Here is a 13,121-nt window from a genome sequence, read left to right as displayed (position 1 = left end):
TAGTGAAATGTCAGAAAAGAACTGCAGTTTAACAAGCTGTTAACAATTCAGTGCTATGTTAATTATGATGTTTATTAAAAAGACACCCCACCCCCCATATCACCCTAAGGACACATCCAACACTGCCCCTTTGGATTAATACAGGTGATCACATATTTCAGAAACTGAAAAAAGGTCATGCAAATCAAAATCATTACAAAAAGACACTATCTCTGCTGCCTGAACAAAAAGCATCTAATGCCAATGAAAAAAGGCTTCATTGTGATTAGCTGTAGATCACATATGTGACACAGAATATACCAAATTTAACCATGCCAATTCCAGCACAAACTTTGGCGTAAATAGCAGTCCAGTCATACCCTAATTGGCTTATAATTATTTGGACTCACCACCATAAACAAAATCGCTTTTTAAAAACAGTGTTATATTGACCCCTTCCAGCCTTCTAATACATAAGTCAATCCAGACCTCAGAAAAGTAACTTTTTTGGACTACAGTTTCTAGAATGGCCGCTGGAGAATTCTGTAAGTCATAATAAAATAACTAACTTTAGGTCACATTTAGGACAATCATAGGAACACTGCAGGAATACTATTATTGTTGGACAACTGTAGGCATGTTGTATAGCTGAGTCATAAGAGTCCTAATGATCAAGGAGTAATATTGACCAGATAGGCGGGATATAAATAAATAAATAAATAAATAAATAAATAAATAAATAAATAAATGAATAAATGAATAAATAAATAAATAAATAAATAAATATAGTTGAGCATCCTGTTGCTAACAGTAGCCAGCAAGATACATTAAGAAAGCCCAGACACAGGGCATGAAGGCAATCAGTTTCTCCCACTGTTTGTATACAGATACATACTGATCTTCAAAGATACAGCATGTCTTTTCAGAAGTGTAACATGATTCTAGCATCCACACTTGGCAATTAGTGTTGTGAGCCATTCTGGGTCACTTTGGAGAGAAGAACAGCATATAAATGAAAATAATAAGCAAATTAATTAACAGTACAGTTTATAAGTGCTGAGGTTCATAAGGTTTTGGACAACTGGAACAATTTTGTCTAGCTGGTAATAATTGGTTAAACATTAAAGTCGAAGATCAGATGTGCAGGAGAAATGGGAGGGACACCAGCACAGGACACAAAGTATACTTCATGAAAAGTATAGCTTTTTAAGAACAAGATCCAGAACACTTGAAAAACAAGTCTACAAAATCATGGGAGCCAGACACTTGTCTAACTTTGTACAAGAAAAGTGGGGGGCAGGGGGAAGCCAGCTACTCTAAAATCTAGATTCCATGACAGAAAGCTATGGGGGGGGGGGGGGGGACACACCAGTTTTTCCCTCTTATGCCACAAAACCAAGCAAGTAAAAGTGCTGGCCATGTGTTAAAGCAGAAGCTGAAATACAAATTGACTAAATGCAGAAACCATATCTTTCCTATCCAGGAAGTAAACAGCAGCTACACTCACAGCACATTTATTTACCTAGGAGTGAATATACAAGCAAGACAGCATAACCAAGATCTCAGTCACTGCATAAGACTTACCTGCTCTTAGAGACAGAATTCGTTGGACAAGAAATAAAACAAAACAAAATGGAAACTAACACGAAATGTCCACAACGTATCTATCATACAGAATAAGCTGGAGTCCTCAGTCTTGCCGGCATTCTGTGATTTCTCTGCTTTAGAAGATCTGGGTAGCACAAGAGAACAACCAAGGGGGAAAAAACCAACAGCCACCCCCATGCACTCCAAGCATCTGCAACCACAAAGACTCATGCTTGCAGTGAGATAACTCCAGATGCTAAAAATAACCAGCCGGCTGCAATTCCCACTGTATGTAGCTGGGCAGAAACACTTCATTTCCCCCCAGCATGCTTCTTTCCACAATGCAACACTAAAAGCCAAACTTAGGACAAACATACCATCAAGGCCTGTGTGACAGACCCCTTCTGCAAAATACGAAGTAAAAACTTTTTGTGAGAGCACTGTCCAAATTGATCCTCAGGTCTAATCTATTACGATCTCTGATGCATAACAAATGTATTAGACATCCAAGTTTTGTGTATGGATTTGCTTAGATGTCAGCTTCTCTGTTCCAAAGTTCCTTTTTTGGAAATAACGGCCAATGCAGTAACAATCCGAATGTGTCGAGTAAGAGAGAAAAAATCATATGGTAAATGGCAAGGACAAATATATGCATAAAATAGAGTACGGCCCTCTAACATGCAATTCAGGGACTACTGCAGAATTCTGATGATCAATAAGATTTATACACTTCATAGTGGCAATGAGCCAGATTAAGCATTACTCTAAGCACAGAACTGCACATTACTTTAGAGAATAGATGCCATCAAAACCATGTTTGTTAAAGGAACACTGATATTGAGATAATGAACACTTGTAGAGGTAACAATTGGCAGCATTGGCAGGGCTGCATATGTTCAACACTTCTCGTACCTGCTATAACTGCAGCCAGAAAAAAAACTGGATATTCTCACAACTGCAAAACTGAATATTAGCCATTCCTCCAAGAAGCTAGAGGCCAAACTGGCAAGTTCATACTATTGAACATAATGCATACAGTACTTTGTTTTAAGATGTTGATACGTTAATCCCCCAGTTCCTGTTGATATAGCTGAAATCCAGTAGCAAGACTTGCATCTAGAGTAGACCCATTGAATCAGTTAGGATTTGGTGAGTCAGTTCCTCCATAAATTCCATTTATTCTGTGGACCTACTGTAGTAGCCACTCACTACCAGACTGCAGTCACAGATTAGCAAGGAGCAAAAATAATTAGATAGTATTGTTAATTGCTGACAGTTAATAATGGAAACCTTAAAAAGCAGGGTGAGTGGGTGTCAAAGCACTTTCTATCCACCACTCTAGTTTCAAAACTGTATTTGAAAAGATGGACTGCACTGCAAAAATAGCTAAACTAACTTTACTATAACAAGATAATCGACCTGAATCATAAACACGTTTACAGAAAAATAAATTTGATTTTTAATATTCTGTACAGAATGAAAAGGCAACATAACTTGAAAGACAACTAAATTGCCCGGTGTTCATGGTATCCTAAAAACACCACAGATAAGAATAGAAAAAGAAAATATTTTCATTTTCTGAAAATATAAGAAGCAGTATAATTCAATGCTCTCTGTAGAACAGCCTTGGAAGTATGGCTGTTTAGATGTTTCTAAACTGCAGCTGCCACCACATCCAGCCAGCACAGCCAATTATGAAGGATAATGGGATTGGAAGTCCTCATTTTCTATCCCTGCTTCCCCCTACCCTGGAAGAGTTTGTCAACTTACAAGGCACTTGAAGTTTGACAAGGAAACCAAAGCAATGTATAATCACTGATAAAAGGCTGCCTTTCAGTTGAATAGCTCAAAAATCAATATGTTAGACCTGCCCTGCTGACTTGGCTACAGCTGCATAATTAGTTTATTTTAATGGTTTTAATCTGTTCAATTGACATTAATGGTTTTTATGGTCCAGTTAGTTTTACTAGCTTTTATTATTTTATTAAAATTGTAAGCTGCCACGGGCACTACTTTTTCGTGGAAAGCAGGGTCTAACTGTAAATCATTGTTATCATCCTAGGGCAAGCCTTAACTACTGGGTGGCTAGATGGAGGTGATGGATAGTGGATCAGCTGAGAGGCAGGGAAATGTGCAAAGGCCGCCTGACAAGCAGGCTAACAATTTTTGGTTTTCAAACAATTAATTAATTTTTTTTTTAGTTAGCCATCCTGGGCGGGGGCCCTCTCTGCATGTCCCCACCTCTCAGCTGATAGAGACATGCACAGAGGGCCTCTGGCTGGCTGACTAGCTAAAAAACAAACTTTTTTTAAAAAAAATTGTTTAGTTTGCCGCCTCTGATGGGCAGGGCCACGCACAGAGGTCGCCACTTTGTAGTGGGCCTCTCTAGATGACGGTGGCAGCAGAGGAAGAAGAACCAACAACAGGAAAAGAAAGGGAGACAATAGGGACAGTGGAAATGGGGGTGAGAGACAGTGGGGAGGGAGTGGGGGAGGCAGGCTGTGGGGAGAGACAATGAACCAGGAGGTTCGGAAACTGCAAAAAAATAAATAAATCATTGATTGGGGTAAGTTCAGGTTCTTCAGTTCTGAGGAACTGAAACCTATCTGAATCAAGAAATTAGCGATTTTTTAATGAATTTCCTGCTTTGTTGTTTATAATAGTAATAATAACCTTTGAACTGCAGAGCCAGAAGGGACCCTATGGATCATAAGAGTCCAGCCCCTCTGAAGGAGGTACAGTGGGGAATCGCACTCCCAACCTCTGGCCCCGCAGCCAGAGACCTGAGCTATCCAGCAGTTCAGTTCATGACCGTCTTTAATTATAACTAACAAATGGGAACCAAATTGTTAATGACAGTCCTCCACCATGGCTTGAGAAAGAATTACTAGGACAGCACTTCAGGTACCTCCAGAATGATAATGTGGCATTATTAATATTTATTATTATTTGTAAATGCCAGGCACAGTCAATCAAAATTAGAAATGCATTGACTGGTATTAGGTGTGTTTCATCCACAAGCAAGATGTTTCAATTGCCATATCTCCGTACTGTATTTTGTTAGTTTTTCCAATTCTTTATTTTCAACTCTGGCATTCCCAATTATTATTGTTGCTAATATCCAAAAGCAACAATCAAAGCTGAGGCTTAAGTTTAGTTACATTTATACTGAAACCATGTGGTTCATAAGTGCAGGGCTTGAAAAATTTTAGAATGTCTCACCAGTCAGTCAAAAATTTCACCAGTCAGCATGACCAGACTATAGCCTTGCAATTTATTAGGATTCAGAATCACTGATTTATACCCACAGACTTGGGTTGCTTTATTACCTGCATGCCTGTGGGGTCATTAAGCTTGTATTTTGAATGTCTCCAGCAAAAATAAAACTGAAAGCAAAAGTGCCCAGCCTCTTAAGGAGCCACAGTTCCCTCCCACCCCAGGATGTGTCCTCATTTGGTTGAAACTGGGAGCAGGGAATCTTCATATTCTCCAGCATGTGTCTACTCTACATTCTCCTGCAGAGCTATATCTCTATGTACTGCTCGAACTCTCTTCTCATGAGAAGAGGGTAGTTTTCCTTTTGCAATGGGAGGGGGGAGGGGAAGACTGCAGGATTTGAGTGAGTGAGTGAGAGAGAGAGAGAGAGAGAGAGGCGGAGTGGAAGGAGGCAGGCAGGCAGGGAGCTGTGACTCCTCGAGCAGAATTTTTCACTCTTCACAGATGAGTGGACAAGTGCATTTTTCAATATGGCCTGCATATGTGCAACCCAAGACCAAGTAATTTGCACTAAATATTATCAGAAAATAATTATGATGCATAAGGTAGGTGATATGTAAAAGGCCTGTCACAAATCTAAAGAAGCAATTAATTGTATCATAGCTGGGTGTCCTGAACTAGAACCAGTGAATTATATATACAGCCATAACCAAGTTGTTGTTTCGTGCTGTCAAGTTGGAACCCACTTATAGTGACCCTAATGGGGCTTTCAAGTTAAATAAAATAATATATCCAACAAACATATAGCACATATGGGAAATTTCCTTTTGAGGACCACTCCATCATTCAGCTGGCATACTCTGGTTATTCACAGGGCATCTGGCAAAAAGCATGGCTCTCCTGGATGGGTGGAGGGCACTTCCTTAAGCAGACATTATGATTTTACTAAGGTAGGAAACTCCTACAATACCATTAGTTAAATAGGTCTTGAAAAAGCAAAAATTTGCTGCTTATATACCCCCATAGTGTTTAAAGCACTCTCTGGGCAGTCTACAAGTTAATTATGCAGGCTACACATCCCCCCAGGTGAGCTGGGTACTCATTTTATTGGCCTCAGAAAGTTGGAAGGCTGAGTGAACCTTGAGCCGGCTACCTGGGATTGAACCCCAAGCTGGGAGCACAGTTTGGCTGCAATACTGCAGTTTAACCACTGAGCTATGAGGTAAAGTAAACATCTGATTTGCTTTGGAGTTTATCTTGTTTCTTTATATTCAATTTATTTATTTATTCACTTTTTATTTTTATTTTTTGCAATACAGGAGGTTTGGATGCTAGTCAGACAAAATGTTCCACTTCCAGGTGATTCTGTGGCCCTGTGTGCCTGGCTGTTGACTCTGTACACACTAGCATTCTATGGATCATTCCATGGATACAGAGCATTTCTTTACCTGGCTATGCACTGTAATTTCTATAGGATCTGAAAATATCACTGTTACAGATGTAAGCTTTTGCACATGTCAAGATAACAGTCAATATTCTGAAAATGGAAATCCTACTATGCATCCAATATTTAGCGTCCATACAGAAGAAAATCCCATGAAGAAAACATGTATCTGGAAAAGACTTTGAAAGAACTAATTTATAGAATGGAGGCACTTGCTGGACATCAATACATATCCATGTGATGACCCACCATCTTTTTCCTGGAAATTGTTGCCATAGAAGTGCCAGGAAGGTTTGAGTGACATTTACACAGCATTTTTTTTTGGGGGGGGGAGGAGGAATCAACCTATGGAAATGCTTTCTTTACTAAAGTAAATTTTTCCATGTGCTTATGTCTGTACTACAATGCTCGACTAACTGTCTTAATCAAATAATAACCTCTCTCTCTCTCTCTCTCTCTCTCTCTCTCTCTCTCTCTCTCTCTCTCTCTCTGTGTGTGTGTGTGTGTGAGCGAGAGAGACAGAGAGACAGAGAGAGAGTTAGATTCTACTTCCTACAAAAAAAACCAGCCGCTCAGGGTAGCTTAAAAGACTAAATTCAAAAGCTACGTATCAAAAGAAAAACACAAAACTGTATTAACCCATTTCAATAAATTATAGTATTTAAAAGTAATGTACAAGAAGCAATTTAAAAGCACATCAAAAAAATAAAAAAGGAAACAGAGCATACACCTCTTAAAGCCCCTTCCTCAGTAGAGAGTTTCCAAATTCCAAAGCCTGGGGCAGCCACAGAGAAAGCAAGTTGCTTTATCTTCAGTCAGATTCTTGATTTTGGTTCACCAGCTTGATACTGTCTAATATGGAGTGGGCAAAGTGCAGCCCTTCCAGATGCTGCTGGACTGTATGTAATTCCCACTATTCTGTATCATTATCTATACCAAGGGTGATAAAGTTGCAGTCTAGCAACATCTAGTTGGCTGCACTTTGCCTATCCCAGAAACATTAAACTTAATGTTCACCCCCTTGTCACCATTCCTTCCCCAAATGAGAACTGTGTACATCCTTAGAAAGCTTCAAATACAAGTTAAAGGGTGGGAAAAGATTGCCTCATGCTGCTTCATGCCACTGCTCCTTCTTTCTCTAATAGAGATTACTAATTAATATAGCTTTCTATTTAACATCATTTTTTAAAAAAAGAAGAAGCTATTCTCCAACTGTTGGCATTACACAAAATCATAATAGGATTGTTGCTGTTGTGGTTTTTTCCTCCCTTTTTCTTTTACAGTACCATACTCTATCTATTCACTGCCCTACATTTCTCTAAAGGAAATATGTCTCCTCAGGGTGATTCAGCTCTGACTGCACTACCGTGACTTTGGCTCAACACACCAAAAGTCTCTATTGGCCATACTCTACAAATTAAACCTCGCCATTACATGTGCGAGAGAATAAAACCTCAGTCTGAATTTACAAATTCAAGGTAGAAGGCAGTATGTTTACATCTCTTTCAATTTCTAAAAACACTGCAAGACAGGTATGAAATACTAACTTTAAATACAGAGGAAAATCCTACACTAGATTATCAATGTAACATAAAGGTGAAAATTTCAGGCTAGGCCTGGAGAGACTCAGGTTCAAAGTTTCCGTTAGACATGACCTTAGACTCTTAACCAACTGGTCTCGTGGAGTTTGTGTGCAGACAAATGGGAGGTATACAGGGAGCCAGAACCATGAATATCAATTCTGTTCCTTGGAGGCAAATTAACACGAATATATATATTCATGGTTGTGGCTTCCTATATACCTCCCATTTATACATTAATTTTAATCCTCTGCACATCAGCTGCTGTTATCAATACCCGTGCCAAACTATAGTTCCTGGAAATCTTTGGGAGAAGCCATGGAATTTTTATATATAATCACCTGGCAGATATGCTTTGATGGTATTCCTGCACTGAGCATGGGGGTTGGACTTGATAGCCTTGTAGGCCCCTTCCAACTTCCACTTTTCTATGATTCTGTGATTCTTACTGGTCAGGTATCTGTGTTGCAAACTTAAGTTCTTAGACAAGCTGTCTTTTAACCTTGTATTCCTGGGAAATGAATGTTTGTCACAACGTTCATTTCCTAGGAACTAACACAATAGTTAGTTCCTGGGCCACAATTAACACAATAGCTATTTTGTGAATGGGCAAACCCCCACAGCAGCCATTTTGTGATGACAGCCATGACAATATCATAAAATGCCCGATGTGCATTTAAAAATGTTGGGGACACATTCCCTAAAGAATGCAACATACTGTACAGCTGTTGGTGTTTGAATTGTTTCTCATTTCTTTTGCTAGAACAAACTGTTAAAAGTAAAAATGAAATTTCTATTAAAACTGCATTTTACTAGTCTGAAAGCAGCTCAGTTCATTATGACTCTGCCAAGAGTGTCTTGTAAGCTTCCAACATTAAATCTGACATTTTCCTACCACTACTGGTAATGAATTCCTCATATACATAGGATGAGCTCATCCTGCTATGGAGAAAAACACATGATGAACATTTCACCCTGTGCAAAGCTAGGAAAAAGCCCCATTCCCATGAGTCAGTGACAGGGCTCTCACCCTCTCAGAAAACCTTTTACCAGAAGAAATCACATTCTTGTGAAGATGCTGTTTCAAAAATAAGGTGGATTTTCAGTTTTGCTTCACAGATCATTGCAACATTGTTAAAATTAAATCGTTCTCAGCTTTGAACAACAAAAAAAGGGATACATTACAGATGCTTTCTTCACTGGTGTAGTACAACAGGGAACCAGAACACGAGCCTGCAGACCTTAACTGCTTTGGATATGACAGGTTTGTTCAGCTCTTTCCTTTCAACATAGCAGGCTGGAAGTGAACTGAATCTGCAAAAGTGCTTCTTTGGATAAGCCAGTACACTTTTCTCCCTACAAAAGCTTCTGGGTCAGGCTTCTTCACTGGTCTGATATGAAAGACATCTCAGCTGCTGTTTTCCGCAATAGGTAGAGAACCTTTACCTCTCACACATCCCAGTGAAACTGGGAGGAATTATGGTTTAACAAGTGCGAGAGACGAGGGATTATCTACTACTGGCCATACTCCCTCCCTTTCTGTATGCCTGCCACAATGTCCATGAGTTGTGGGAAGCCTCTGCCCAGCCAACGTCTGCCAAAAGGCAATCTAAGCTCAGGCACAGGGCTGCTGTTTTATAAATGACTACCTATATATTAGAGCTAATAGAGTTGTAGAACTGGAGTGCTAGACTGCAGAGCCAAGGACTGTTAGTTCAAATCCCCACTGTATCAACACCCCCGGTAAAAAATTATTTTGAAGACCTTTATACTTAGAAAACCTTTGGAGACCACCATTAGTTGGAATCAACTTAATGGCTTATTATTATCATCTACTTATCAGAGTCTCCTAACAGGTGTTTTTTTTTTTTGGTAAGGCAGACCTTTGATTTGTTTATTTATTTATGAATGATACAAGCAAGACCACATATGAGATGGACTGAACTCCATAAATGAAGCCATGGCCTTGATTTTGCAGGAGCTGAGCAGGGGTGTTAATGATAGGTCATTGATAGGGTCAGTATAAGTTGGAGGCAACTTAATAGTATAACAAAAACACAACCGATAGTGTCAAACCCTGCTCATTCCAGAAGCTTTCAGCTGCATTCCCATATCACCAAGCTATGATCTGTTCTAACCATGATTGCTTAAAGCCACAAATTGCATGTCAGAAGACTAATCAACCAAAGCTTGAGTTTGCCATTTCTCCTTTGCTTTTCTCCTGCCCCCTGGTTCAGCTCCTGTTTCAGGGATGGAGAGCTAGAGATGTAAGCCAAGAACAACCCAATGCTGTCAGTTTAGATAACACAATGAACCACCATTAAAAATAATTATAATTTTCATTCAATGGTACATGTATCACCAGTGGGGTACAGAAGCAGTCTGTGGAACAAGGGGTTTATAACAGTTACTGTACTCAAAATATTTTGTCCCTCATTTCCCAACAATGCTGTCTCCTACTGATGCTGCCCTTCTCCCCTGATCATCTGCCTGTGACTTTCTGCCCTTTCAGTATTAGCTATAGACACATGGTCTCTCTCATAATATCTCAGCCTACCAGAAAGTGTCCCTAGCACACCACCTTTCTCTCAAAGTATTGTGCCCCTTATTCAACACTACTGCAAGTTTAACATCCTTAAAGCCCATTAAAATATTGCACACAAAACCCACTACTTGTATGTACTTATAGCTTACCAGGATGCTTTTAAAAATATAAGTGTCCTTCTCAGAAAAAGGAGGCCTTTTACTTCAGGATGCAAAATACACAGACTGATAATCACTGGTTTAAACAAGCCAGATAATATGAGCCAACTATAAACCCTGTGTTCCAATTGTGGTTTATGGTTAGCTGACAAACTATGGTTATTAGCAGAACTAGGTTTGCTCATACTGTAACAGTAAATTAGATTTCAGCAAATCACATCATACTTTGTTGTGGTATGTGAATGAAGTCACTAAGTCACAGGGATCACTGGAAGTTTTGTGCATCTCAGAATAGAAATCATTTTGGTCCATATTCACAGAGAAGAACAGAGATAAGTGCTATAAACCACTGTGAATGACAGGCCTGAGAAGTCTGAAGACTAGTGTGTATAAAAAACACACCAGGACCTTGCTCCTCTGCTCCTCCTGGCTTCTATACTTTAACTCAAAGCCTCTAGTCCCAGCTGCGGATTTAGCTCCAGTTTTATTGTGAGAAGTATTTCTTTTAAGTGTGTATGCTCCTCCCTACTTATTTTTCAGTCACCACGAACAGCCTCTCATATAGTGGCCACAAGGAAAGCATCAAATGATCTCCGACTAATTATTCCAGAACACCTAACTTTACATTGTTGTTATGAGTCTTCCAAATGATCTCACTATGTACGCAGAAATATCTGATGATGTCAGTCCTTATTGCCCATAATTTATTTGCATCTCAAAGACCTGCAGTCTAGCTTTCCAAGTGTGCAGAGAGAAAGAAACTTTCCCTTCAAAGATGAGAAATAACATTTTATAATCTCATTTTGATCTGAGGAAACAAATGAAACGCCATAATACTATTTCATCTGTATAAAGCTTGTGAAGAAACTAAAAAAGCAGTATCTGCTATGAAATTAACAGTACTCACAAAGCAGAAGCAGTGTTGCCAATCACATGTTGTTGGTTTATTGGATTTTTTTTTACAGTTTACAAATGGTTTTCATTTTGGCAACCAGTCATTTGATTTGGTGGTTACAATGGCAATCCTCCAATTTGTCCTTTGTTTCTTGCATAACTAAAATCAGACAATTGCAGGCTTTTTCTCCCAACAAATTTATCTACAACACAGTCAAATAATTTTTTTATTTGGTGAATGGTATCAAAAAGCCAGGTCAACCAATGTCAAACTAAGGGAAGTAGCTGTTGGCAATCAGGAGATGGAAGCCTCTGAAATATTTCTGGATTATAGATTATTTCTTTTGCTTGTTTTTTCCCATGCTTTCTGTGGAACATACTGTTCTGGGGTTTTTTTAATTCCAATTTTCAGTTTAAAAAAATTAAAGCATGATTGGAAGAGTTTGATACTAATATATAAAGAGCTATGTGCACAAAGCATTCTACTTCCCTGCTTAAAATAAAAAAAAATGTTGTACTTACTGACATTCCTATGTTGCTCTGGTCAATAAGCACAGATGCATTGGGCATGTTTTTCTCATTAGATTTTTTAAAAATTAGGTATACTATTAAATTTTAAAATATTAAACATATTAAACTTTTTAAATTCTGCAGTGATCTATAAAAATATTTTCCTCATCAAAATTCCATACTATGAGACTAGCAAAGCCTGCTCTTTGTATGCCTCCTTCCACAGGTTCTCCAAAAGTTGCTTTGTAATCACATGACAGTCTTCTCCCTTCCTCTTTACTCCCAACATCAACATAAGCTATCATCAGTTACACAAGTTCAAATAGAGCAGAAACTAAAGCAAAGGAAACCTGTACATAGGCATCCTTCAGTCTCAAGAGACTATGGTAACATGCTCTGAATCGAGGAGTATCCTCTCCAGAGCATGAAGCCCGGGTAGGTTAATATGGAGGATAGGCTGTTACCCAAGCAGCAGATCCCCCCTCTCCACATTGCTGAAATGATCCAATGGAAAGGCAAGAGCCAATACAACTGGTTCCAGCAATGTCGCAGGAGTTGGCAGAACGACACATGCTGCCTTCGGGACTCCAGCTCCGGATTTTGCCTCGAGATTAACTCCTGAAGCCTTTTCCATGAATGGATATAGCCACAAGGCAGTGGAGGTTTGAAATCGGAGTTTTCCTTCTAGATGGGCTGCCTTCCATGGCTGACGAGCCCCACCTACCCGGCCTGCTCTTTAATAGTGCAAAAGTATGATCTGATCCTTAAAACTTTCCTGACTCCCCGGCTTATGCAAATCTCATTGCCTTTCCTATTTACCATATTAAGGCCAGATATAATGGCGCGCGGTCCTGGGACATGCTCTTTTAAATCAGGAAGTCCCACCCCTAGGCCCCACCCCCAGGCCATGTGCTCAGGAGACAAAAGGAAATCCCAGGAAAAAAAAACTCAGCATGGCATCCATGCAAACAGACCTGGCCTTCGCCCTCAGCCCAGCTTCCTAGGGAAAAGGGTCCTGGGTCCTGGGAAACGCTCTTATAAAGCAGGAAGTCCCACCCCTAGGCCCCACCCCAGGCCATGTGCTCAGGAGACAAAAGGAAATCCCAGGAAAAAAAAACCTCAGCATGGCATCCATGCAAACAGACCTGGCCTTCGCCCTCAGCCCAGCTTCCTAGGGAAAAGGGTCCTGGGTCCTGGGAAACGCTCTT

General features: G+C 39.7%; 1 protein-coding gene across 4 annotated transcripts in view; it reads right to left on the bottom strand.

Moving 5' to 3' along the window:
- Positions 1 to 13,121, bottom strand: part of TAOK3 (TAO kinase 3) — a 165,963-nt gene that overhangs the window by 143,649 nt on the left and 9,193 nt on the right. For 2 of the 4 annotated variants that reach the window (XM_078381625.1, XM_078381627.1), the window contains exon 1: positions 1,564 to 1,824. The exons of the other annotated variants lie outside the window; for them this stretch is intronic. The gene's annotated coding sequence lies outside the window, so the exon portion shown is untranslated. Of the gene's footprint in view, positions 1 to 1,563; positions 1,825 to 13,121 lie in introns of those variants that run through there. 4 annotated transcript variants of the gene reach the window in all.

This window comes from Pogona vitticeps, chromosome 14 (genome assembly GCF_051106095.1).
Source record: "Pogona vitticeps strain Pit_001003342236 chromosome 14, PviZW2.1, whole genome shotgun sequence".
Classification (NCBI taxonomy): domain Eukaryota; kingdom Metazoa; phylum Chordata; class Lepidosauria; order Squamata; family Agamidae; genus Pogona; species Pogona vitticeps.
The sequence above is the reverse complement of the archived record's forward strand: the minus strand, read 5'-3'. Positions and strand labels throughout refer to the sequence as shown.